General features: G+C 44.7%; 1 protein-coding gene across 1 annotated transcript in view; it reads left to right on the forward strand.

Moving 5' to 3' along the window:
- Positions 1 to 23921, forward strand: part of PDZRN4 (PDZ domain containing ring finger 4) — a 553980-nt gene that overhangs the window by 139005 nt on the left and 391054 nt on the right. The window lies entirely within an intron of this gene.

The raw sequence follows: 23921 nt of genomic DNA on the forward strand, positions 1-23921 counted from the left end.
GTGCGCTTCTTGTAAAGTCCCAAGTGTGTTTACCGTTGTGCTGGCCATCCCTGGACACGTGTTTCTGGGTCATTACCCTTCATCAGCAGGGAATAGGCGTACGTATGGGGTTGCTGTAAAGGCTGCCAAAAGTGTTCTCAGGTCTGGTACCTCTCCACGGCGCGCAGGTGCGTGATCCCGAGCTCGTCAGCTCAACCAGCTCAAGGGAGCCTTAATAAACAGCAATCCATGGGGTCGCACACTGCTCCACTCACCAGCGGGTTTGCCCCTAAGCATTATGGTCCATGCGGTTGCAGATTCACAGTGAGGAAAAACAGGACGGATATACAGAATTTTAAAAAGCCAAGTTTTTAGTGCCCTGTTAGTGCCCTCCTAAAGGTCTGTTCTGGCCTTTAAGCCATCTCTGAACTTTTGTAGGCTGGGTGCAGTCCGGAGGAGGTGGAGTGGGAGGCCATTCCAGGTCCTGGCAGCCAGGTATAAAAAGGTGCAGCCCCTACTTCTGCTTTTGTGGAAGCAGGGTGAGGGGGCGCGGCAGCAGAGCATAGTTCTCGGCCGGGTTAGTGGAAGTTCAAGCATGGGTTGAAGTAGGCTGGTCCTTTGTTGTATAGGGTCTTGTAGGAGTGTGTAAGCAATTTGAACTGGCACTTTTTTTGGGATGGAGAGCCGGTCGAGCGCTCTGAGCATGGGGTTGATGTGGGCTGTTCTCTGAAGGTCAAGGATGAGCCTGGCTTTAGCGTTTTAAATGGTTTGCAATCTTATCAGTAGTTGTGCGGTGATGCTCATGTAGAGAGAGTTTGACCAGCCTACACTTTGAGCTCAGATTCAAATCCATTTTACTGTGTATTCGAAAGAACTTAAAAACACATTTGTTCCTAAAACAACCTACATGGCAACCCTGCACTCCTGCTTTTACTCTTTTTCCTCAGTCAAGGTGATATCTTGCTGCATTGGTCAGATTTATTAACCTTTTACAATTTATTTTGATTCTGGTTTGTTGCTCGAGCTGTTCTCCATCCCTCATCTCTTCAATAGTGTGCCACTATTCTGCTGTTAAGTTAATCAATCCCTTGCCACCATGAAATGTTCTGTCCTATATAATTGCCAAAAATAAATAAGCTTTGTTTTTTAATTGAACTCACCACTGGTTCTAAGGATATGGACACTTCCCATCCGATTGGATGCTAACTGCACCTATTTAGCACTATAGAGTGCTGAAGAAACCAAAAGGTAACTTGTAGCAATTTACAAAACTCATCCATAAATAATGACTTTTTTAATACTGGCACATCCCCCTAAACCTATAATTAAAGGTAAGGTGCAGGTGCAAAAAAATGACCTCTCTCTATTGATCCTGCCTCTTACAGATTGTTATGAGTTGCAATCGATTGTGCTGGAATATCTGGCACATGAATAGATTTAGCAGTTAGCAAACTCATTCACTGACTACACCTCTGGGCAAGACAGGTAGTGAGAGGGCTGGGAATATCACAGTCTTGACAGGGCATACTTCAAGAGGGGCTCCACATGCCTTCAGTATTTTATTTCTTCTTCAAAGCATCACAAGAGATGCTATTTGCGTGGTTTCTAAACACAGCCAAGCCAACGAATGTATGTGAAAACTTCCTTTTAATCTGGCCACTATTAGGATTACCACCTAGCTTTCTGTGGAGAGCATGGCCTTTAGTTATTTGAGGCTTTCCCCCATGCGCTCTTCTTTAATTCCTCCTACAGTAACCCCGGGATGTGCAGTACCTCTCTCTTTGGTCTCCAAAACCGTGTTGTTTGGTTGCAGTTCTGCTTCGGACCGTCTGGGGCTTCTTTCCCTCACCTGTGAGGGGTGAATATGGCTAAGCACAGGTTCTAAAGAGAGATTATGGATTCTTTATAATTGATAAAGACCATGGAGGAAGTGGCCTGCCTACCTGTTAGAGGAAATTGAATTTTTACCTTTTATGAATATTTGAATGTTTACTGCTAACAATGTGAGAGGCTTGGGAGACTGCTGAGCAATAGAAGGCTGTCAATGCTACCCAAATCTGTAGGAGTGGTGTGACTCAAAATAGGTTTGTGAGTGGCCTTGGCCTGACCTCCATAGACCGCAATGGATCCATGGCTGCACCTCCATGCCTGATCCAGAGAGTTTCCCCCCCTGTTAAAGACGTCCTGGTTCAAAGGACTTCAAGCTTTAGGTTCAAACTATGGCGGCATGGGTACATTCTGATGATACTACTGGAGGCAGCTCAGAAGGCCGAGCTTAAAATGTAGGCACCATCATTAAGATTTGATCCAGGCTCACATCCGAAATTCAGAAAACTTATAAATACGTAAAAAAATATCTTGAAATGGTAACATAAAAAATTAAATATATCCTAACTGACTGCGAATAGGGCTCTGCTATATTAATTGATTTAGTGTGTTTATATGATGAATAGTGTCCTGTTGGGTCAGCCACCAGCCTCCTGACAACATTCTCTGTAAACTTCTTAGACCGGTATAATAATTATTAAACATTGTTACCAATGACACAATATGACACATCCAACTATAAATAACAATTAAACTCACAAAACAATGCAGCAAGCCGTAAACATCTCCATCAAATGTAGGTAGAAATAATACAGGCAGACCTAATCTGTCTACATAGTATTTATTTATTTCCCATCCTTGGCTCTAGTATCTCCTTTTCCACTTTCTGGACTCTGTCCCTGTCCCTTCTTTGTCAAGCCATTTATAAATATTTTGTAATAGCAAACTGTTTGACAGAGACGGTTGTTTGGGCTCCTCTTACTTTTCTGTGGAATGCAGTTTCAATATATATTTTTTCAGATTCACTGGATGAGTTGAAAAGCTATCTATAATTTCATTTTCGACCTATGTTGTAACAGAGTTTGAATGACTTGGCTAGTCCTGGTCATGAAAGTTTCAGGTATTAGAACAATGCACAAATACACCAAGGGTAAACTTGTATTTTATATTCACAAAATGTGAATTTACACCATTATGATGTAATACTATGTTTGACCTTACATGCCCAAATGGATGTATTGTGTATGTTCCAGGTCAGAAACCCTTCCTAAGCAGGGCAACACCCACAAGCCTGTCACTTTGTGGGTATTCAAAGACCTCTTCAGTTACATGCCCACTGTCCATACCTTTGGACTATATAGTTCTGTCAGAGTGAGGAGTAAATTTATATACACAAAGAGAATGGTGACGTAATGTAATCAATTGACGTGGGCAAAGTATTTCATCACAGGAATATAAGATTTCCCCATGGAAAACAAAAAAGTACAATTGCACTGGCCTACAAGATTTTGGCTGAGCAAATGTGCCCTCACTCAATTTACACATATAGACATTCTTTTACATTTAATTGACTTGGAATACATCAACTTCCTAGAAATGTTCTTGGAAATGTGTTACTGTACCAACTTATTAGCAGTGGCGGACGTTTCTGTGAATTCTGAAAAAGCTGGAAATTTACTCCAAATTGGGCATTCGATCTCTAATATTCTGTCATCTACTCTATCCCATTGTTTTATATTTTTGAATAGCCTCCCCAGGAGTATTTCTATTCCTTTTTAAATTTGTAATGGTTAAGTGTATTGTAATGTATTATTCTCAAAAGGAAGTACAGGGGCTTGATAGGTCCACCATGCAGACCCCTAGTAAATATGGCTAGAACCGAGGTATGCAGTTCCTAGGGAGGGCAGGGACAGGAAGGGGAATGGGGGAGAAAAAGCTGGGCGTTCCAGGTGTAGAAAGGGGACTGGGAGTGGGATAGCTCCAATAAGAAGCAAGGGCCCTCACACACCCCAAAGGGGTGTCATGCTTCATCATAGGGCAGCTCCTCAACGGGCCCATCAGGGGGGCTCTTTGCTGGAGGAATTCTCTGGTTGCCGACGTGAAGCTAAAGAGTGGTGTGGGGTCATGTGTATGGTAAGTAGAAGTGGGAGGAAAAATGTGTGTCTTAAAAATAGCTAGGGAATTCCCCAAACAATTTTTTTCGCTGGATACCACTGCTATGGATAAAAACATCCGACTGTAAATGTTGTGGCTGGCGAGGAAAATTATACCTGCTGCAGATCAAAATGATGTGTGAAGGGTATAAATGGTCGACATGTTTCATGCCTGAGACATACAGTAGGATCTATGGCATATCATCAGGACCGGGGGATCCTCATCTACTCTAGTGGGGACGGTCAAAAGGTGAAATAAGAATTTCCATCTCCTATGTTCTGGATTCATGTCGTAATCATAAGTGAAAGTGGAAGTGTGTGAAAAAAATAGTCTACCTTCTGGCGAACCCCTGTTGGTGTCTAGACTTGGGTAGGTCCCACGCTATGGAGGACCTCACATTGAGTTTTTCTTCCCCAGCCACCGAGCGAGTATCTTGGACGTCAAGGTTGGGGTCTTATTCTAATCCCCTTCTAGTTGTTCGCCAGCTACAACTGTTTTTTCATTCATTTAAATGTTTCTTGTATAGCACTGTGATGTCATTCCCCTTCTATGTAGGTTGAAGGGGATACTTGACTATTAATTTTAGGCGGGTTCCTAGAGTGAGACCTTTTTATGCAACACAATTTCTGAAATGTTGGTTGGTTTTTGTCATCTAACTTTTAAAGTACGGCCCGTAGTGCCACTTAACATCATGCAAAGAGTGTAGTTTTTTGACACTTCTGGACCTATAAAATGGGCTCCTTTGTGGGATGTGTTTTACGCTTTTCTTGCCTTTAACTGTGCAGTCCAAATGTCAGTTTGATGTTTAATTCTGAGCATAGAATATATTTGATTGCCAGATTTTCTGCTTGCTTTAATGAAGGCAACTCTATTACAGTTTGTTATTTGACTCAATATTTGACTCTTGCTTGTTTTCTCCAGAGATAGACTTTGTTGGTTCTCTTACTGATTCCGTAATAAGACATTTTCTCTTGACCTAGGGTGCCAATTTGAATTAACTATCTTGTGGCTTTCTTTAATAATTCTTAATTTTGAATAAACCTAGATAGTTTGGCCTTTGAATGTTGTCCTGCATGGGTTTACTTTAGTTTTTTTGGGCCCGCATTGGTAGGAACTCAAATGGTTTAGACATTGTGAATCAGCTCTTTTTGTGCAATGCGCCAACACTGACTAAATAGAAGGTGCTTGGGAATCATTTTTCCCTCCATTGACCAAAAAAGTCAATATTAGGACAAATAAATAGCTGGCTCTGGTCTCCTTGGTTTTAGATATTGCACATAATGCCTGCATACCTTAAACTGATTTACTGAAGTCTGATGAAGTTCACCTATAACTTGAAGATTTCCTTGAGAACATTTGCCTATTCCTGTTTAAACTAGTTTTAATCACAACAAAGTGTAGCTGGCATAGCTTACTTCAGGTGCATTTTGTTCCACTTCTAGTGAGTCAGAATGTTTTTGATTTCTGTGTTCCTTCTCGACTGTTGGAGCAATTGCGACATTGTGTAATCCTTGTGTTCTCTCGGTTGTTGAACCCCTTCCTAAAAGATGTCGTTTGTCGTATAGCTGGAAATGGAGTTGATAGATACAACTCTGTATTACATTTTGGAATTGTAAATAAAAGCCTTTTTAATCCTGTGTTTGTCTCAATAGGATTGTGTAGGTTTTAGAAAGTGATTCTTTGTATTGGGTCAAAATGGAAGCACGAAGAAGCAAAGTTCATTAAATAATGAGGTCACACACTGCCTCTGATCTGGCTTACATAGGACAAAAGTGTGGTCAGCTTCTACTTTTTTTCCTGTGGTGTGTTGAAAGCTTTAATGGCCTACATCATGTTTACTTTTTAATCAAATATAAACAGATTTGAATCTGCTGGCATTGGCAACACCAGCAGATGTAATGGCCCTCCTTTCCATCGGTTGTAAACATAAATCCTACTCTCTTTCTAGACAGGAAGAGACAAGACTGCCCTTCTTATGGAAAATAGCTAATGCCAATCCAGTGGACAGATATGAAATTCGTTCATAATATGGTAAAGGGCAAAAAAGGTAGTAGTGAAAAAACAGCTTTATTATCATACTCCCGCTAAGAAGGTGACAGAAAACCAATAACCATGGAAAACGTGGGCAGCCGGTTGCAGTACATTATAAGTTAACTAAGAAACACTCCGTTAAATGATCAGTACTTACATTTCTTCATTACAGTGCATTATCACAACAAACTTTTTCGTAACTTTTGAGTCACTTGTAATGCATATTCTTCCGGGTTCTTCCAGGTCAGTTTTAGCTGTCATGGCTGACATGTTCAGTCACCATGCCAGCTTCCCAGTGGTAAAGTGTCCTTCAGATATTCTAGCACTGCTGTGTTTTTCTAGAGACCTGATCCTATTGAATTTGCTTTGGTTGTTAATATGGAACCGTAACTCTTGTTCTGTTATTGCAGTCACTTCTCCTCATTCCATTAGGACTGTCCTTCTTTGATGCAGCTGAGATAACAGAAAAGCTAAGTTATAAACAAAAACGATAAGTTGTATTAGAGATAGGAATGCAAGAAATTTGCATCAGTAGTTGGAGACAAATCTATGCGTCCTCAATCTGAGGGTTAGCCTTCGGAGGCGGGCCTACACCTTTCTCCCCTTCAGAGGCCTTCAAGCATATGAAAAACATCCTTGCCCTTATTTATGAGGCCTTGCATCAGTTTTGCGCCGCCGGTGCGTCATTTTTTGTGACGCACCAGCGGCGTAAAATATACGCCTTGTTGTGCCATATTTAAAAAGTGACGCATCTAGGTAGATGCGTCACTTTTTAAACCCCTGCGCCACATTATACCAGCGTCAGGTAAAATGTATGCAGAGGGGGCGTTCCCCTGCAAAAAGCCTTGTAATAGTGACGCAGTGAAATCTATGAGATTTCACTGCGTCACTTTTAGGATGCTGTTGCGTCAAAATCTTGCGCCTGCCTCACAGCAGGCGTAAGACTGACGCAAGCCCTTTCACACGGGGCTCTCCCCATGTGAAAGGACGCATTACTGGAGTTGCGTCACTTTTGTGACACACTCCAGCAATGCGTCACTTTTGCGCTTACAGATACGTCAGAAATACTGACGTATCTAAGTCCTTGCGACATGATGCGTCATACATTAAATATGACGCATCATTGGTGTCGCAAGGAGTGCGCAGTGAAAAGTGACACATCGCTGTTTTCATGCAGCGATGCGTCACTTTTCATAAATGAGGCCCCCTGTTCCTTAAGACCAAATTAGTGTTTACCCAGGAAGGATCATCTGATGAGGGGAGAGGTTGTCAATCAGTGAGTGAATCTTATGAGCTTTATCTAAACTGAAAAGGGCTGTGTCCATTGTTTTTCAAAGGAGTAAAAACAAAGGTGTCACTCCAATACAATCATCACTAGACAGATGTTGACTTGCTTTGTTTTATGCTGCACTATTTAGGATCATTTTATGCCTTAGGGCCTTCATCTCCAAAGAAGGTGTTTGACGTTACTGGCACTGTCCTTCTTTGATGCAGCTGAGATAACAGAAAAGCTAAGTTATAAACAAAAACGATAAGTTGTATTAGAGATAGGAATGCAAGAAATTTGCATCAGTAGTTGGAGACAAATCTATGCGTCCTCAATCTGAGGGTTAGCCTTCGGAGGCGGGCCTACACCTTTCTCCCCTTCAGAGGCCTTCAAGCATATGAAAAACATCCTTGCCCTTATTTATGAGGCCTTGCATCAGTTTTGCGCCGCCGGTGCGTCATTTTTTGTGACGCACCAGCGGCGTAAAATATACGCCTTGTTGTGCCATATTTAAAAAGTGACGCATCTAGGTAGATGCGTCACTTTTTAAACCCCTGCGCCACATTATACCAGCGTCAGGTAAAATGTATGCAGAGGGGGCGTTCCCCTGCAAAAAGCCTCGTAATAGTGACGCTGTACAGTCTGAGCTTACAGAACCTAATGGGGTGTGGATATTAAGCTGCATAATTGATATATGGCCTTCAGTTATTTTCCAACAATAATACAGGAGCAATAAAAGTGTTCCAAGAATTTCTGGGAAAATGTATTCCCTCACACTTATACTTAGATGTGATATTCCTGCAAAGAAATACATAAACACTGATGAAGTTCTTTTAGAGGATGAAACATGTTGGCCAGGCTGTTTTATTGATGTTTTGAAGAATAATAGAGAGAATTGTTTTGAGACTTCATACTACAGCTCCCATGTTATTTTGGTCTTGGGGAAGATTATATTGGGATCAACACCAATGAATGATTTGTTCTTTGTGAAAGAAAGAGAAAAAAAGAGAACAAGCTCTACAATACAATTGTTGCACTCTTGAAGCACTCCTGTTTGTGTGTTTTTTTCTGTCTACTTGTATTTATGGTTGTTGAATTATTTGACCATTATAGGATGAGTGCCTACAATTATTACCTTACAAGACCCACATCTGTGCGGCCGTTTGTAGCCATAGCTAGTCTTGCTTAGGGATTGCTCATTTATAGATGTCTGATACCATTTGATATTGCTTTTGGAGTCCTGTCACTTGGTCTACTTCTGATGGGAATAAATAGGCATGCACTGTGTGAGACATGGCGTATACTTATGTGCACTAAAGAGAAAGTCCCAGCACCTAGCCACTTGTATTTAATTAGACATGCTTCAGTGGAAATCCCCAGCACCCACAAGGATTGCCTGATTTTGCTTATCACATGCAGAGAATATAAGATGGAAAAAGGCTGTTGCAGCAAGTATTTCATTTATTTACTTATTCTAAAGAAGAAACATGACACAAGAGACTAAGCATAGACAGTCAGGAGAGAGCAAGCATAGTACCAAAGACTATGGACGATAGGCTATTGTCACTTCTTCCCCGGGCTTTGGTATCACCGCTACCTCTCAATGTTTCACCCAAGTGAACAAAAAAATACAGTTCAGCTTAACCTGTTGAGAAATTACAGAGGCATTGATACAATCGTCGTAGGCTTTTGTTCTTAGACATTGTTGAGTTACCTAAGATTGTTCTCCTCTTGCCCAAGGGCTGTCTTCATCCCATAGCCTGAATGATTTTGGAAGCCAGGAGTTTTGAAAATATATCAGACCCTTAATTTTATTCACTACCTATTTTTGGATCCTCCATCTACTGTGCGGTTGAGATTACCCTACAGTAAAAAAAAATACTTCTAAGCTAGGCATGTATTCTGACATTATATCCGAAACATAAATAAAAAAATTTCCTGTGCAGCATTTTAGGTAATACTTTAAGGGTCAACATACAATTGTTCTTTCGACTGTACTTGTAACATCTTTTTAAATTAAACGAATGCTTGCTAGAATATTTATGGTTAGTGCACCTTGCTTTGCCCTTGACCTTGCATTGTCTACTGTTGCTTAGTATGCTCCCATTGGCGAACACATTTATCTCCAAAGCATTTAACATCTTCTTTCAAATCTCCCATCACTTTCCCTGTGGGTACTGAGGTATAAGGAAACATATCTAGGTTTTTGGCCAGACGTAGCATTTTCCTTTGACCACGCTATAGGGCACCTGTCTTTAAGATACTCAGAGATATCCAGTTACCATCTCTTTGACAGGTTCAGCAAACAATGAACATATTTCGCTTAGAAATGTTAGGTCTCTCTTTGATTCATGAGTAGAGTGCAAATTGAACAAAGGGGATTTGATATTGGGTTTTGGATACTCAGCCAGGAGTTGTCAAAGACTTGCAAATCTACCTCTCACTCTCTACAACCATCTATATCGTCTAAATGTGCCCTAGTGTGAATTGATGCAAACCTTGATGTCCTCACACTGTATAACAGTACATTCTGTGCTATTCAATGTTGGTGCTTTAGAACCACAATTCTTATTATGGTCAGATGGCGTTTGAGAGTGCAACCGAAACTCCATTGTTTACTGCAGCGCCTGAGCACATCAATATAAACATTCCACCATTAGTATTGATTTGCTACCCTGCACCTCCATTGTACTCTATTTTTTATATGAGATGTGTAGGAAATCCTCCAGTAATTATAACATACTCTATGTAACCTGCCACTCCAAGTGTGTACACTTGCGCTGAATGCAGTGCTCTCTTTCCCACTCTCAAGTTGTATCTACAGTGTTACAAAACACCTGTTAATACATGTCAAATGGATTATCAGGATTGTAGTGCTTTTCTGTAGTGTTTTGAAGAGTTTTTGTAGTAGTTATGGTCAGAGTTAAGGTTGAGGAGTCATTCACCCTTGTGCTGTAACTATGCAAGGTATCATGGTGCAGTCTAACTTTGCTTGGTTACAGTGCAAGAGGAGTAGGGATACGTAATAACCATGTGAATGAAGGTGTGGTCAGTTAGGAAGCGTTAGATGAGACCAGTGTCTTGGGAAAGAAGAGGAAATGTTTTAAGATGGACATTGGTGTAGATGTAGTTGGTGTAAGAGAATGATCACATCAAGCTGATTAAAAACGATGTGTTGGTGATTTTACAAGACTAAGTTGAAGTCTATCATAATAATCAGTGAGCGCCGATTGAGTTTAAGATTGCAACACGATTTTTAAACAAACTTCTGAATAATGCAGGAAGGAGTTTTGTACCTTCATCTGTGCCTCAAAGGGAACAAGCTCAAAGATCACAGTATGTTTTGGGGGAGGCATTGGGTAAAAGGCAGGAATGGTCATTAAATACTTATTTTTAGTAGCTAAATCAACCACAATGGAGGGCTTGCCCCGGGTGGGTGGTCAAGCGATTGTGTTGTAGTATGTGTTACGAGCTGCACATGCCCCTGCCGTTTTGACTAATCGAGGTCTCAGATAGCCACAAAATGGTAGAGGGGAAGTTACAGTAGAAGTGGCCTATAATGTATGACATTTTGTTAAATACCTACTAAAAACTCTGTAGTCTTGATGTCTATGTACTGCAGTGGCCAAAGCATACTTTTGTTTATATTGTGATTCATGTCCATGTACTTATATAATTATCTGCAGATGCTTATTTACAAAGAAAAACAATTCTCTGCTGCTACGTTTGTGTATATTACACAGAAGGGGGAGAAAGAGGAAATCTGGTAACTCACCACACGGTCTCTCCATCTAAACACTATGTCACAATGGGTGCATTTACCTGCGTCCAATGGGGACTGTCATAGTCCCAGAGAATGCAGATATTCTGGATAAGGAAACCTCACCCATACTCTATTGTGGCATGCTTCATGATAGGCAACCTTACTTTTTGTGTAAATGATCTACTTTCTCGTGTGAATTGATGAAACAATGAATGAAGACAATTTTCAGAGTGCACAGTGACTTGCGAGGTGACAATGGGTAAGTAGAGAAGAGGTAATAAGATATTGGTTGAGAGGGAAAAAATAGTTTTTAAAAAAAGGAGGAAGATGTTTCAACAACGTGCAGCTTTTTGGGAGTCTCACCCTCAATTGCAGCTTCTATGTGCACATTTGATTGGTAGTGGACTTGTGTATGCACCTCCGAATTCTCCATGCCTCTTTGCCATACGTGCAGATAACTCTTGATTCTGGACATTGTATATAAATAAAACACACAAATGAAAAGCAGTCCCATGCTCTACCACTTGGGACTGAAACGAATTGCTTTTCTCTATCATTTTTGACATTCGCTCTTTCTAAGTGAAACACTTTTTTTCCATAAAACTGTTTTAGTCGTTTCTTTCAAAACATAGATTAGTAGTTAGTGTGGCCGAAGCCTGCATCGATGAAGTATTCAATTACTTTGCTGTACTAAGCCCCTCTCCCAATAACACCACAACCCCCAATATTTACAGTTGGGTGGTTCTCTTTTAATTTTAATTAATCTGTTAAAAAGCCCACACTCTGCAGAATGTGCACTTCAGCTGAAGATAGCTCTTCAGTGTGCTATCGGTTTCCATATGTCATCTAATTAATCTTTCCTGATTAAATGTACATAAAACTCCCTGAAATACTTAGTAATTTGCGCCGACATGGAACACTGGCAAGCTTTTTCCAATCTCTGATATGATTATTACATTAGTGGAGGTAATTTCATGAGGGCACAGATGTTAATTGATTTGACGAAGTAAAGGTATTAAACAAGGCACCCTCAGGTACAGCCGGAATTCTGCAAATCTAGCAAACGAAGCCATTGTTTGCTCTCGCTGTTCAGAGTGAGGGGAATTCACGGCAGAAGAATGCAATGGCCAGGGGAGGGGGCACGCAGACAGAATATACTTAGGACCATTGCAGGCCTGCAATTTGTCAGTATCTTCATCATTACCTGGAGGGTGACAGGTGAGAGAATGAGCTCATGTCTGCAGCTGCTTCTCGCAGTTAGCGGTACAAACCTGGCATTAATGTCTGCTTTCTTCTAGCTGAGTTCTTCCCGCGCATCATTACAAGCTGCCAGATTTAAATGGTGCATGCGCTTCATTAGGTCTCGGCTCAACGCGCGGAAGCGCGTCTCCGCCGAGATCTTTTGTCAGCGACTGTGCTTCCCAGGAGACAGTGTCGGCCACGCGCATCCTTCGAGGCGATTTGTAACTGGAACGCGCGCTGTGGCCAGGCGCTGTCTCCTGGGAAGCGCAAGCACCACACACGCATGCGCATACACACACACAAGCGCCCATGCACGCACGCACATACATACATACAGAGACACCCCTACTGACACATACACACACGCGCGCACACACACACGTGCACCGAGGCCCCCCCTCCCTCCCCCGCCTCCCTCCCTCCCTCCCCCGCCTCCCCCGCCGTCACCGTCGCACACATACATACATACACACACGAGCATACACGCACACACACACACAAGTGCACCAAGCCCCCCCAGCCTTTTGGAACTTACCTGGCCAATGTCGGGGACTCTGCTCAGCACGCGGCGCCCAACCTCCTGCTGGCGCGGCCCCGGGGCTCCACACCGCTCACAGGAGCCCCGGGCGCGAGACGCATTTCACTCCGCCTGCCTCCTCTTCCGGTCTGGACGTGGCCCCGCCCCCGTCACAGGCGACCGTGCCTGACTTCCGGGGCGGCCGCGGCGGCATTCCGGGGGCATACTCAATTCTATATTTAAAGTGCCCCCTACTGTGCAATGTGACAGGCGGCCTGAAATTATGTTTTGCAAGACGTTTTTATGATGTAAACTTTTAAAAGATCTCTTTGAAAGAAGAATTTGCAGACTAAACAAAACGACGGCATTGGAGACAAACAGGAAATGTACCAGAATTTTACAAACAAAAGACGAAGTATGGAACGAAATAGTGACAAGGAAATAGAACAGTCTCTCACAAAAGTATGCAGAAAACGGTGAGACCTATTAAATGTAGCTCTCAGGCTCACTGCAGTAGTAATCAGTTGCAGGAAGGTATTTGCAACTTGTGAATGAGCATAGCAGCATGAATCATACTTAGTAATAACCATAAAATATGGCGGAAGGCGCGATACTAAAGAATCATTGTAAAGTGAGTGCAGAGTAGTAATGCAGAGTAGTGAGTGCAGAGTGCTGAGTGCAGAGTGCTGAGTGCAGAGTGCTGAGTGCAGAGTGCAGAGTGCAGAGTAGTGAGTGCAGAGTAGTGAGTGCAGAGTAGTGAGTGCAGACTAGTGAGTGCAGAGTGAGTGCAGAGTGGTAATGCAGAGTAGTGAGTAGTGAGTGCAGAGTGGTAATGCAGAGTAGTGAGTGCTGAGTAGTGAGTGCTGAGTAGTGAGTGCTGAGTGCAGAGTGCTGAGTGCAGAGTAGTGAGTGCAGAGTAGTGAGTGCAGAGTAGTGAGTGCAGAGTAGTGAGTGCAGAGTAGTGAGTGCAGAGTAGTGAGTGCAGAGTAGTAATGCAGAGTAGTGAGTAGTGAGTGCAGAGTAGTGAGTGCAGAGTAGTGAGTGCAGAGTAGTGAGTGCAGAGTGCAGAGTGCTGAGTGCAGAGTAGTGAGTGCAGAGTAGTGAGTGCAGAGTAGTGAGTGCAGAGTAGTGAGTGCAGAGTAGTGAGTGCAGAGTAGTAAGTGCAGAGTAGTAAGTGCTGAGTGCAGAGTAGTGAGTGCAGAGTAGTAAGTGCTGAGTGCAGAGTAGTGAGTGCAGAGTAGTAAGTGCTGAGTGCAGAGTAGTGAGTGCAGAGTAGTGAGTGCAGAGTAGTGAGTGCAGAGTAGTAAGTGCTGAGTGCAGAGTAGTGAGTGCAGAGTAGTAAGTGCTGAGTGCAGAGTAGTGAGTGCAGAGTAGTGAGTGCAGAGTAGTGAGTGCAGAGTAGTGAGTGCAGAGTAGTGAGTGCAGAGTGCAGAGTGCAGAGTGCTGAGTGCAGAGTAGTGAGTGCAGAGTAGTGAGTGCAGAGTAGTGAGTGCAGAGTAGTGAGTGCAGAGTAGTGAGTGCAGAGTAGTGATTGCAGAGTAGTGAGTGCAGAGTGCTGAGTGCAGAGTGCAGAGTGCAGAGTAGTGAGTGCAGAGTAGTAAGTGCTGAGTGCAGAGTAGTGAGTGCAGAGTAGTGAGTGCAGAGTAGTGAGTGCAGAGTAGTGAGTGCAGAGTAGTGAGTGCAGAGTGCAGAGTGCAGAGTGCTGAGTGCAGAGTAGTGAGTGCAGAGTGCTGAGTGCAGAGTAGTGAGTAGTGAGTGCTGAGTGCAGAGTAGTGAGTAGTGAGTGCTGAGTGCAGAGTAGTGAGTAGTGAGTGCTGAGTGCAGAGTAGTGAGTGCAGAGTAGTGAGTGCAGAGTAGTGAGTGCAGAGTTGTGAGTGCAGAGTAGTGAGTAGTGAGTAGTGAGTGCAGAGTAGTGAGTAGTGAGTAGTGAGTAGTGAGTGCAGAGTAGTGAGTAGTGAGTGCAGAGTAGTGAGTAGTGAGTGCAGAGTAGTGAGTAGTGAGTGCAGAGTAGTGAGTGCAGAGTAGTGAGTAGTGAGTGTGCAGAGTAGTGAGTGCAGAGAGAGTGTGCAGAGTAGTGAGTGCAGAGTAGTGAGTGCATAGTGAGTGCAGAGTGGTAATGCAGAGTAGTGAGTAGTGAGTGCAGAGTGGTAATGCAGAGTAGTGAGTAGTGAGTTTAGAGTAGTGAGTAGTGAGTGTGCAGAGTAGTGAGTGCAGAGAGAGTGTGCAGAGTAGTGAGTGCAGAGAGAGTGTGCAGAGTAGTGAGTGCAGAGTGAGTGTGCAGAGTAGTGAGTGTGCAGAGTAGTGAGTGCAGAGAGAGTGTGCAGAGTAGTGAGTGCAGAGTAGTGAGTAGTGAGTGCAGAGTAGTGAGTAGTGAGTGCAGAGTAGTGAGTAGTGAGTGCAGAGTAGTGAGTAGTGAGTAGTGAGTGTGCAGAGTAGTGAGTGCAGAGAGAGTGTGCAGAGTAGTGAGTGCAGAGTAGTGAGTAGTGAGTAGTGAGTAGTGAGTGCAGAGTAGTGAGTAGTGAGTGCAGAGTAGTGAGTAGTGAGTGCAGAGTAGTGAGTAGTGAGTGCAGAGTAGTGAGTAGTGAGTGCAGAGTAGTGAGTGCAGAGTAGTGAGTAGTGAGTGTGCAGAGTAGTGAGTGCAGAGAGAGTGTGCAGAGTAGTGAGTGCAGAGTAGTGAGTGCAGAGTGGTAATGCAGAGTAGTGAGTGCAGAGTGGTAATGCAGAGTAGTGAGTAGTGAGTGCAGAGTAGTGAGTAGTGAGTGTGCAGAGTAGTGAGTAGTGAGTGCAGAGTAGTGAGTAGTGAGTGTGCAGAGTAGTGAGTGCAGAGAGAGTGTGCAGAGTAGTGAGTGCAGAGTAGTGAGTAGTGAGTAGTGAGTGCAGAGTAGTGAGTAGTGAGTGCAGAGTAGTGAGTAGTGAGTGCAGAGTAGTGAGTAGTGAGTGCAGAGTAGTGAGTAGTGAGTGTGCAGAGTAGTGAGTGCAGAGAGAGTGTGCAGAGTAGTGAGTGCAGAGTAGTGAGTGCATATTGAGTGCAGAGTGGTAATGCAGAGTAGTGAGTAGTGAGTGCAGAGTGGTAATGCAGAGTAGTGAGTAGTGAGTTTAGAGTAGTGAGTAGTGAGTGTGCAGAGTAGTGAGTGCAGAGAGAGTGTGCAGAGTAGTGAGTGCAGAGAGAGTGTGCAGAGTAGTGAGTGCAGAGTAGTGAGTGTGCAGAGTAGTGAGTGTGCAGAGTAGTGAGTGCAGAGAGAGTGTGCAGAGTAGTGAGTGCAGAGTAGTGAGTGCAGAGTAGTGAGTAGTGAGTAGTGAGTAGTGAGTGCAGAGTAGTGAGTAGTGAGTGCAGAGTAGTGAGTAGTGAGTGCAGAGTAGTGAGTAGTGAGTGCAGAGTAGTGAGTAGTGAGTAGTGAGTGTGCAGAGTAGTGAGTGCAGAGAGAGTGTGCAGAGTAGTGAGTGCAGAGTAGTGAGTAGTGAGTAGTGAGTAGTGAGTGCAGAGTAGTGAGTAGTGAGTGCAGAGTAGTGAGTAGTGAGTGCAGAGTAGTGAGTAGTGAGTGCAGAGTAGTGAGTGCAGAGTAGTGAGTGCATAGTGAGTGCAGAGTGGTAATGCAGAGTAGTGAGTGCAGAGTGGTAATGCAGAGTAGTGAGTAGTGAGTGCAGAGTAGTGAGTAGTGAGTGTGCAGAGTAGTGAGTAGTGAGTGCAGAGTAGTGAGTAGTGAGTGTGCAGAGTAGTGAGTGCAGAGAGAGTGTGCAGAGTAGTGAGTGCAGAGTAGTGAGTAGTGAGTAGTGAGTGCAGAGTAGTGAGTAGTGAGTGCAGAGTAGTGAGTAGTGAGTGTAGAGTAGTGAGTAGTGAGTGCAGAGTAGTGAGTAGTGAGTGCAGAGTAGTGAGTAGTGAGTGTGCAGAGTAGTGAGTGCAGAGTGAGTGTGCAGAGTAGTGAGTGCAGAGTGAGTGTGCAGAGCAGTGAGTGCAGAGTGAGTGTGCAGAGCAGTGAGTGCAGAGTGAGTGTGCAGAGCAGTGAGTGCAGAGTGAGTGTGCAGAGCAGTGAATGCAGAGTGAGTATGCAGAGCATTGTGTGCTGTTGAGTGCAGAGTGCTGTGTATTGGCAATGTTAATGACAATGCCATTTATTTTTGATTTAAAGAAAAAAAAATGTCATGAGCAATGCCAATAGCTCTACCTTTAATGATGCCGAGACCATTGCATTGCAAATGCTTGTTTTCTAATGTAGGAAGGAGACTTAGAGTTGTGTTTGCCCATGAGAATTCTCTTCCTCCTCCCATGTATATGTTATGCTCCATGTAAATATATAATTTTTTTACAATAAAAAATTACAGAAATAAAAAATAAAAAAATATGTTTTTACTTTTAAGTGAAGCATCAAATGTTGCATGGCTTCATCCTTTTACACACGAAATTATCGTTTATTTTAAGACTTGTTTACACTTTCCAATCCACCACGAGGTCACGAAAATATGTCACGCTGGCAGGTGTAGGGGGCAGCTTGTCATATTTTCTTAAATTCATTTGCCTACCCAGATATGAAGCTGGCCTGATTACAGCAAGTGCCTCCTAATAGTAATATTCGGAAAAGGCCAATTTTCCAAATAGGATGTAATTGACCTGCGCATATTGTCCATAAAATAAGGATACGTTTGTTGATGTAGAGTACTGACTTGTGACGGATCCAGAGAATTAAAATTCGTTGCAAAAGGAGAAATTAATAGGTAGTGCGAACAGAAATGAACAAATCAGTGCTAAAGATAGGCTTGTTTATTGTTTAGTCAATGTCGTCAAATTAAGGCAGGCACCTCTTAGGAAACAAAAGTTTAATTCCAGATGTACGGCCTGATGACGGAAAAATGAATTCTTCTATGGTAGAGAATTTTGTTATTTTCACGATTTGTGTTTTTTCAAAGTTTTTCCAGAGATTTTTGGAAATGATTGCAGTTATTCTAAATATGTCGGTATTTCCGACTATATGTCTAATTATCGCTGTATCCTCGAGAGATTTTGATATTTTCAAATGTTTTGTGATTGCCCTTTAAATCTTGCAGAATAAGAAAATCTCTCCAAGATTGCTCTGGTTCAAGATTATGGGTTTAGTGATGCGAATTTGGAAGCTTTCTATCTGAATTGTTTCTGGTTTTCCCTGACTTCATTGATGGAAGGCTTCATCACCCACAGACCTGTACCACTAGGCTATTTGCTCCTCCCACAGGATGTCCTGCCTTTGAAGGCAAGGCATACGGCGACTGGGAAAACTCTCCATAAGAGGTTGGTTTGTGAGGGGGTTGGAGCACGAGCCAGTCAGTGGATATTGGGACCTTGCTAAAGACTAATGTGCAAAGACTAGGACAGATGTTCTATCGACAGCAGGCACAGCAAAACCCTAAGGCTTTCAAGTACTAAAAAAAATGATGAAACATAATTCAAAGTCCAAACTGTAGTAAATCGCTGATGTTTCAATCACGAAACGTTTAATTCAGTTGATTGCAGAAATCAATGCAAGTCACAAATGTAAACTGCACACTTGTAAATCTTATCAAGAATCAATCAATCAATCAGGACCTTTGAATGCACACTACTCACACGTAAGGGTCTCAAGGCGCTGGGAGGTATGGAACTCCAGGTCAGTCAAAAAGACAGGCCTTTTCATTCTTCCTGAAGGTGGGCAGGGTAGGGGAGGATCTGATGTTGACTGGGAGCTCGTTCCAGGCCTTGGCTGTGACGTAGGAGAAGGCTCATATACCTGCTCTAGTTCTGGGGATGCGCAGTGTCTCTGCTAGGGCAAAGTCTGCAGAGCAGAGGTTTCTTTTGGGTACTTGGAAAGAGATTCTTTCGTTGAGGTATTTGGGTCCGATGTTATGGAGGGATTTGTAGGCATGGGTGAGTAGCTTGAAGGATACTCTCTTCTCGACGGGATGCCAGTGGAGGTCTCACAGGTGTTGGGTCATGTGCTCATGGCGTGTGTTGCAGAGGGCGAGTCTGGCTGCGGTGTTCTGGATGGTTATGAGTTTGTGTAGCAGGGATTAGTCCAGTCTGTAAGTTATGAGTGCGTGTGTGATGGTCTTCCTGGCTTTGGGAAGATCCACTTGAAGGCCTTGGGAAGGATGCGGAGGGAGTTGAAACAGGTGGAGGTGACGGCATTGATCTGGCGAGTCATGGTGAGGGAGGAGTCTAGGATGATGCTGAGGTTCCGGGTGTGGTCCGTCTGGGTGGGTGGGTTTCCGAGGACAGATGACCACCTGGTGTTGTCCCAAGCAGTGGAGGTAGGGTACAAGGATGAGGACCTCTGTCTTCTCAGAGTTGAGTTTTAGGCAGCTTTTGCTCATCCAGGCTGCGATTTTAGTTTCATTCCTTGCTGGATGCTGAGTCTGGTGCCTTCAGGGTTTTTCATGAGGGAGAGGATGAGCTGGGCGTCGTTGGCATAGGATAATATGCTGAGCCCATTTTGTCTGACGATGGAGGTGAGGGGGGCCATGTAGATGTTGAAGAGTGGGGCTGAGTGATGATCCTTGGGGTACTCCGCAGTTGATCTCTGGGTTTGGAAAAGAAGCGTGGGAGTCTGATCCTTTGGGTTCTGCTGGCAAGAAAGAAGCGGATCCAGTTGAGGGCGGTTCCCTGTATGCCAGCGTTATGAAGTCTGACTACAAGAGTGCGGTGGGAGATGGTATTGAAGGCTGCAGAGAGGTTTAGCAGGGTGAGGGCATCGGTGTGGCCCTGGTTGAGTATTACCCAGATGTCATCGGTGGCGGCCAGGAGGGCGGTCTCGGTGCTGTGGCTGCTGCAGAATCTGGACTTGGAGGAGTTAAGGATGGCGTTCACTTCGATGAAGGCATTCTGCTGGGTGTTGACAAATTTCTCAATGACTTTGGCTGTGAAGGGAAGGAGGGAGATGGGCCAGTAGTTTTTCAGGTTTATTCGGTCAGCCTAGGGGTTCTTGAGGAGGGGCTTGACCTCTGCCTACTTCCGGTCATCGCAAGATGCTGGATTCGAAGCTGGCATTGATGGTGCGGCATAGTTCAGATGCAATGGCGGTGACGGCTCTGTGGAAGATGTGTGGCAGGCAGGGGTCTGTGGGGGCTCTTATTTTATTTATTTATTTATTTATTTATTTGCTTCATTTGTAAAGCGCTCTGTCACCTAGCAGGCATCCTGGGGCTAGCAAACTCAGAGAGGGTGCTGGTGTCTTCGGTGGTGACTGGTGTCCAGGTGGTAATGGTGGGCTGGCTGTAATTGCAGAAGGGGATGGTGGTTTCTGGAGTCTGTTTGCTAAAGTTGTTGTAGAGGGCCTTGATTTTCAGGTGGAAGTAGGTCCTGGGACAATTGTGGAGGTCCTGGGAAGGTGTGATGTCCGTGGCTTTGCTGGGGGGTTTGGTGAACTGCTGGATGATGTTGAAGAGCTCCTTTGAGTTGCTGGTGTTGGTGATGATTTTGGTTCGAATGAATATCCTCTCGTGGGCTCGAATTAATTGGCAGTATTCTGTCATGGCGTGCTTGTAGGTGGTCTGGTTTTCGGTGGTTTTGCTGTTTCTCCATCGTTTCTCAAGTCGTCTGAATTAGTGTATGGATTCTTGGAGTACAGTGGTGAACCAGGCACCTTTAGGGGGTGTTGTCTGTCATGGTGGTGGAGGGGTGCGAGCTTGTCTGCGCAGCTGGCGATCCAGCGGTTTAGTTCCGTAGCTGCAGAGTTGGCGTCGGTCATGGCAGAGGCGGGGTCAAGGATGAGGGTGGTGTTGAGGTTCTCCTCTGCGACCTTCCTCCAATTCCTCTTTGGCGGGTGCGGGACTGGCTTCTGTGCAGTGGTGGTGCTGAAAGAGAAGTGTGAACAGTGGTGGCCTGTCCAGAGGGGCTGCTAGGTGTGGCTGAAGTGGATGTTGGTCCCTCCTGCGAAGATGGGGTTGAGGATGTGTCCGGCCTTGTGGTTGGGGGTAGCGACGAGCTGCTTCAGTCCGAGGTTGCCAAGGTTATCTAGGAGGGCAGTGGAGTCGGGGTTGCTGTGGTTGTCGAGGGAGAAGCTCAGGTCTCAGATGAGTATGTAGTCCATGGAGGTGATGGCATGGGGTGCGATGAGGTCAGCAATGTGGGTGATGAAAGAAGCACGAGGCCCTGGGGGTCTGTAGGTGAGGGTGCAGCGAAGTGTGGCAATGGGGCTGGTCTGGATCTGGCAGTGGAGGTGTTCGGTGTTGGAGAGGGAGTCGCTAATGCTGGAGGTGGACAGACGGAGGAAGTTTGTGTGTGTGATGGCAAGCCCTCCTCCTGGGCGGTAGGGACGGTCCTTCTTCTGGATCTTTTAGCCATCAGGAATGGAGGTGGCAGAGGCGCCGTTTGTCAGGCTTCCGTGAAGAATGCAACAACTGGTGAGAGGGTGTCGAGAAGGTCCCAGATCTCTATGTCATGCCTGTGCAGATAGCGTATGTTGAGGGGGATGCACTTAAGGGCTTTGGTGGTGCGGGCATTTGGTGTGGGTGCAGAGGTCGTGGGGGTGCATTGGATGGTGAAGGAGTGTTGGCAGTGTCGGCAGGAGAACTGGCCGTGGGTGGTGCTCAGTGTCAACAGCTTGCTGTTGTTGTTCCTTCCGGGGTTGAGTGCAAGGAGGGAAGCTGGGTCGTAGCAGTGGATGGTTGAGAGCCAGGGTCCCTGGCCATGGTTGTAGCTGGGTCACGGACAGGCGCAGACAGGTTTGCCTTTGACGCTCATTTTGCGCGCCAGTGGTTCGCCTGCTACGCATAGGCAAATAGGGAAGGGGGAGGGAGAGGGAGGCGCTGCTGGGAAGCGGCAGGGGGAATCAACAGGGGGAGGGGCTATGGGGGCAGCAGCAGCGGGAAAGAGAAGCAGGAAATTGGCATAGAGCGCAACAAACAGAGAAGTGCACAATAAGGCAAAACAGAGAATGGCACAATAAGGCAAAACAGAGAATGACACAATAAGGCACGGTAACAATACAGTAAAAAAGTAAAGGGCACAGTAAATGTAAGGCAACAAATATTAACTAAAGTATAAGGCACAATTGCAAAGGGACCAAAAACAGGCACAATACAATCCAGACAGTAGCTCGAACCTCTACCTGCACCGAGCACTGCACAGGGCAGCGGCACAGCACAGCAGTGGAGCTGCAGAGGGAGAGAGCAGGTCTCTGGCCGTGAAGACATGACTTTTTTCAAACTGTGTATCCACAGTAGACTTTCACCAGGTCCAATGCATTTCGGCTATAGGACCCTTCATCAGGGGTAACTACAAGTAAAGAAAACCCCTTTTTTTATATTTCAAATGAGTCCACAGTTAAAAGCTCAAGGTGCAGCCCACTTACAACAGATGAAAAGGTTTTCAAATGCCACCCAATTTAATGGAAGACATGTTAAGAACATCTTATGTATAGTGAAGCTGATGTTGCTAACCACTACTGAATGCAGGTGAAACTACTCCCACTTGAAACTATGAAACCCAGCATGCATCACATGAGATCAACAGGAAAGAAATACCTTAAGTGTGAGTGAATCCCAAACATGCTGTCGGTGGATTAAGCAGTCCTCTAAAACTACTCCAGTGACCCAAAAGAAACAGAAACTGGAAGGGTAAAAAAGCATTGAAAGCTTCAGACCTCGTAAATAGCAGAAAAGCTGTGCGGCTGAGCAGAATGACACTGAGGGTTGTCAATGTTATTAAACTTCAGGAAAAAATACAAAAGTAAGCTGTGGGGAAACTTAACTAAATCAACATAGTGCCATCCCCGGCCAACTAAAACCACTTGAATACCTATCGCCTTTTCCTCAGTGGACTTGTATTTGAGTGTGTTACCACCACATTTTCTGTGACATTGCTAAAGAACCATGATAGAAGGTGATGAATTGAGTGGTGTATGGTGTTGTTTCGTGGCTCTGTAAGGGGTTAGCCTCTAAGTGGCAGCAGTGCACCTGCTGGCACCCATGGAAGAGGGAAGTGTTTTCTACTGCCGGAAAGGGTTGCGGAAGATGGCTCTCATGAGCTTAGCACTTCTCAAAGCTTGACAAGTTTTTTAAAATACACGTGGCTCAGTCTTGGTTTGGACCACACGAGATGGAGCGGCTCTTCTGTGAACTCCAAAGAGCTCTCCCTGCTGCACCATTTTTTGACAACTATGGAGGCTATTTGGAGTCAGAATTGATGTTGGGGCGAGCACTGATCCCACCACTGCCATCTAACTCAGCAAGCTAAGCTCAGTACAGCAGCACACGTGGGTCCATTACTCGGTCTACATCACTCGTTCTTATGCTGCATCATAGTAGATGGTGGTGCTACAATAGACCCAGCCACAGCAAGCTGCGGCACAGTCTCCCCTCACCCATCTGCAATAATATCTTATGCACTGTGCCAAGTAGCACCACATCCCATCAAATACAGCCTCCACATCAGCTGCGCTGGCTGTAGCATTGTTTGGATTGACACCACATGCACAAGCCTGGCCCCGAGGTTAGTTATGGCGTCATGCGTACCAGAGGCATGAATTCCCAGCTTACCCTGATCTGCAACCTGGCTGACACCCTACTAGATCTGCAGCACCAGGATAGATAGTGGCAGGACTCCAGCGAGACTACTGTGGGGACTTTTTAACGGTCCTGCTGCGCTGACATATGCACAGCACCTAAATAGCAGCACCACGTTTGTTTATATTTGTTTATATTTTGAGTATATTTTGAGTCAAACATTGGACCTACCAACACTGTCCATCGCACTACGTGCCCTGACTACCATTGTGTGGCTTGGCCCCACTACACCCATTTGGAAGGAGGACCAGGACACTCCTGTATGATCTTGGTCCCTATTAAAGCTGAGTGTGTATTTGGGGTCTCAAATCTTTAGGGGCTGAACATGGTGGATTTGAAAGAACACAAGGAGAATGAAGAGAAAGAAGGAAGGGGCAACCTTAAAAGGTCAAAACAAGTATCCCCTCACCTAGAATCTCCCATAAAAGAAAAACAGGAAACTCAACAACTCTAGAGGCAATCATGAGGAAACTCAACGAGGTGCATGACATAGCCCTAAGCACCAAAACAAATACCGATCTCGTATAAGCAGAGGTCTCTGGGATCTGCAAAGATCTTAGGCAGAATCTAGATTTGGGATGGTGGAAGACAGTATTTCAGCTCTACATAAGATCTTGGTGAGATCTGATATG

This window comes from Lissotriton vulgaris, chromosome 1_1, assembly GCF_964263255.1.
Source record: "Lissotriton vulgaris chromosome 1_1, aLisVul1.2, whole genome shotgun sequence".
Lineage (NCBI taxonomy): Eukaryota > Metazoa > Chordata > Amphibia > Caudata > Salamandridae > Lissotriton > Lissotriton vulgaris.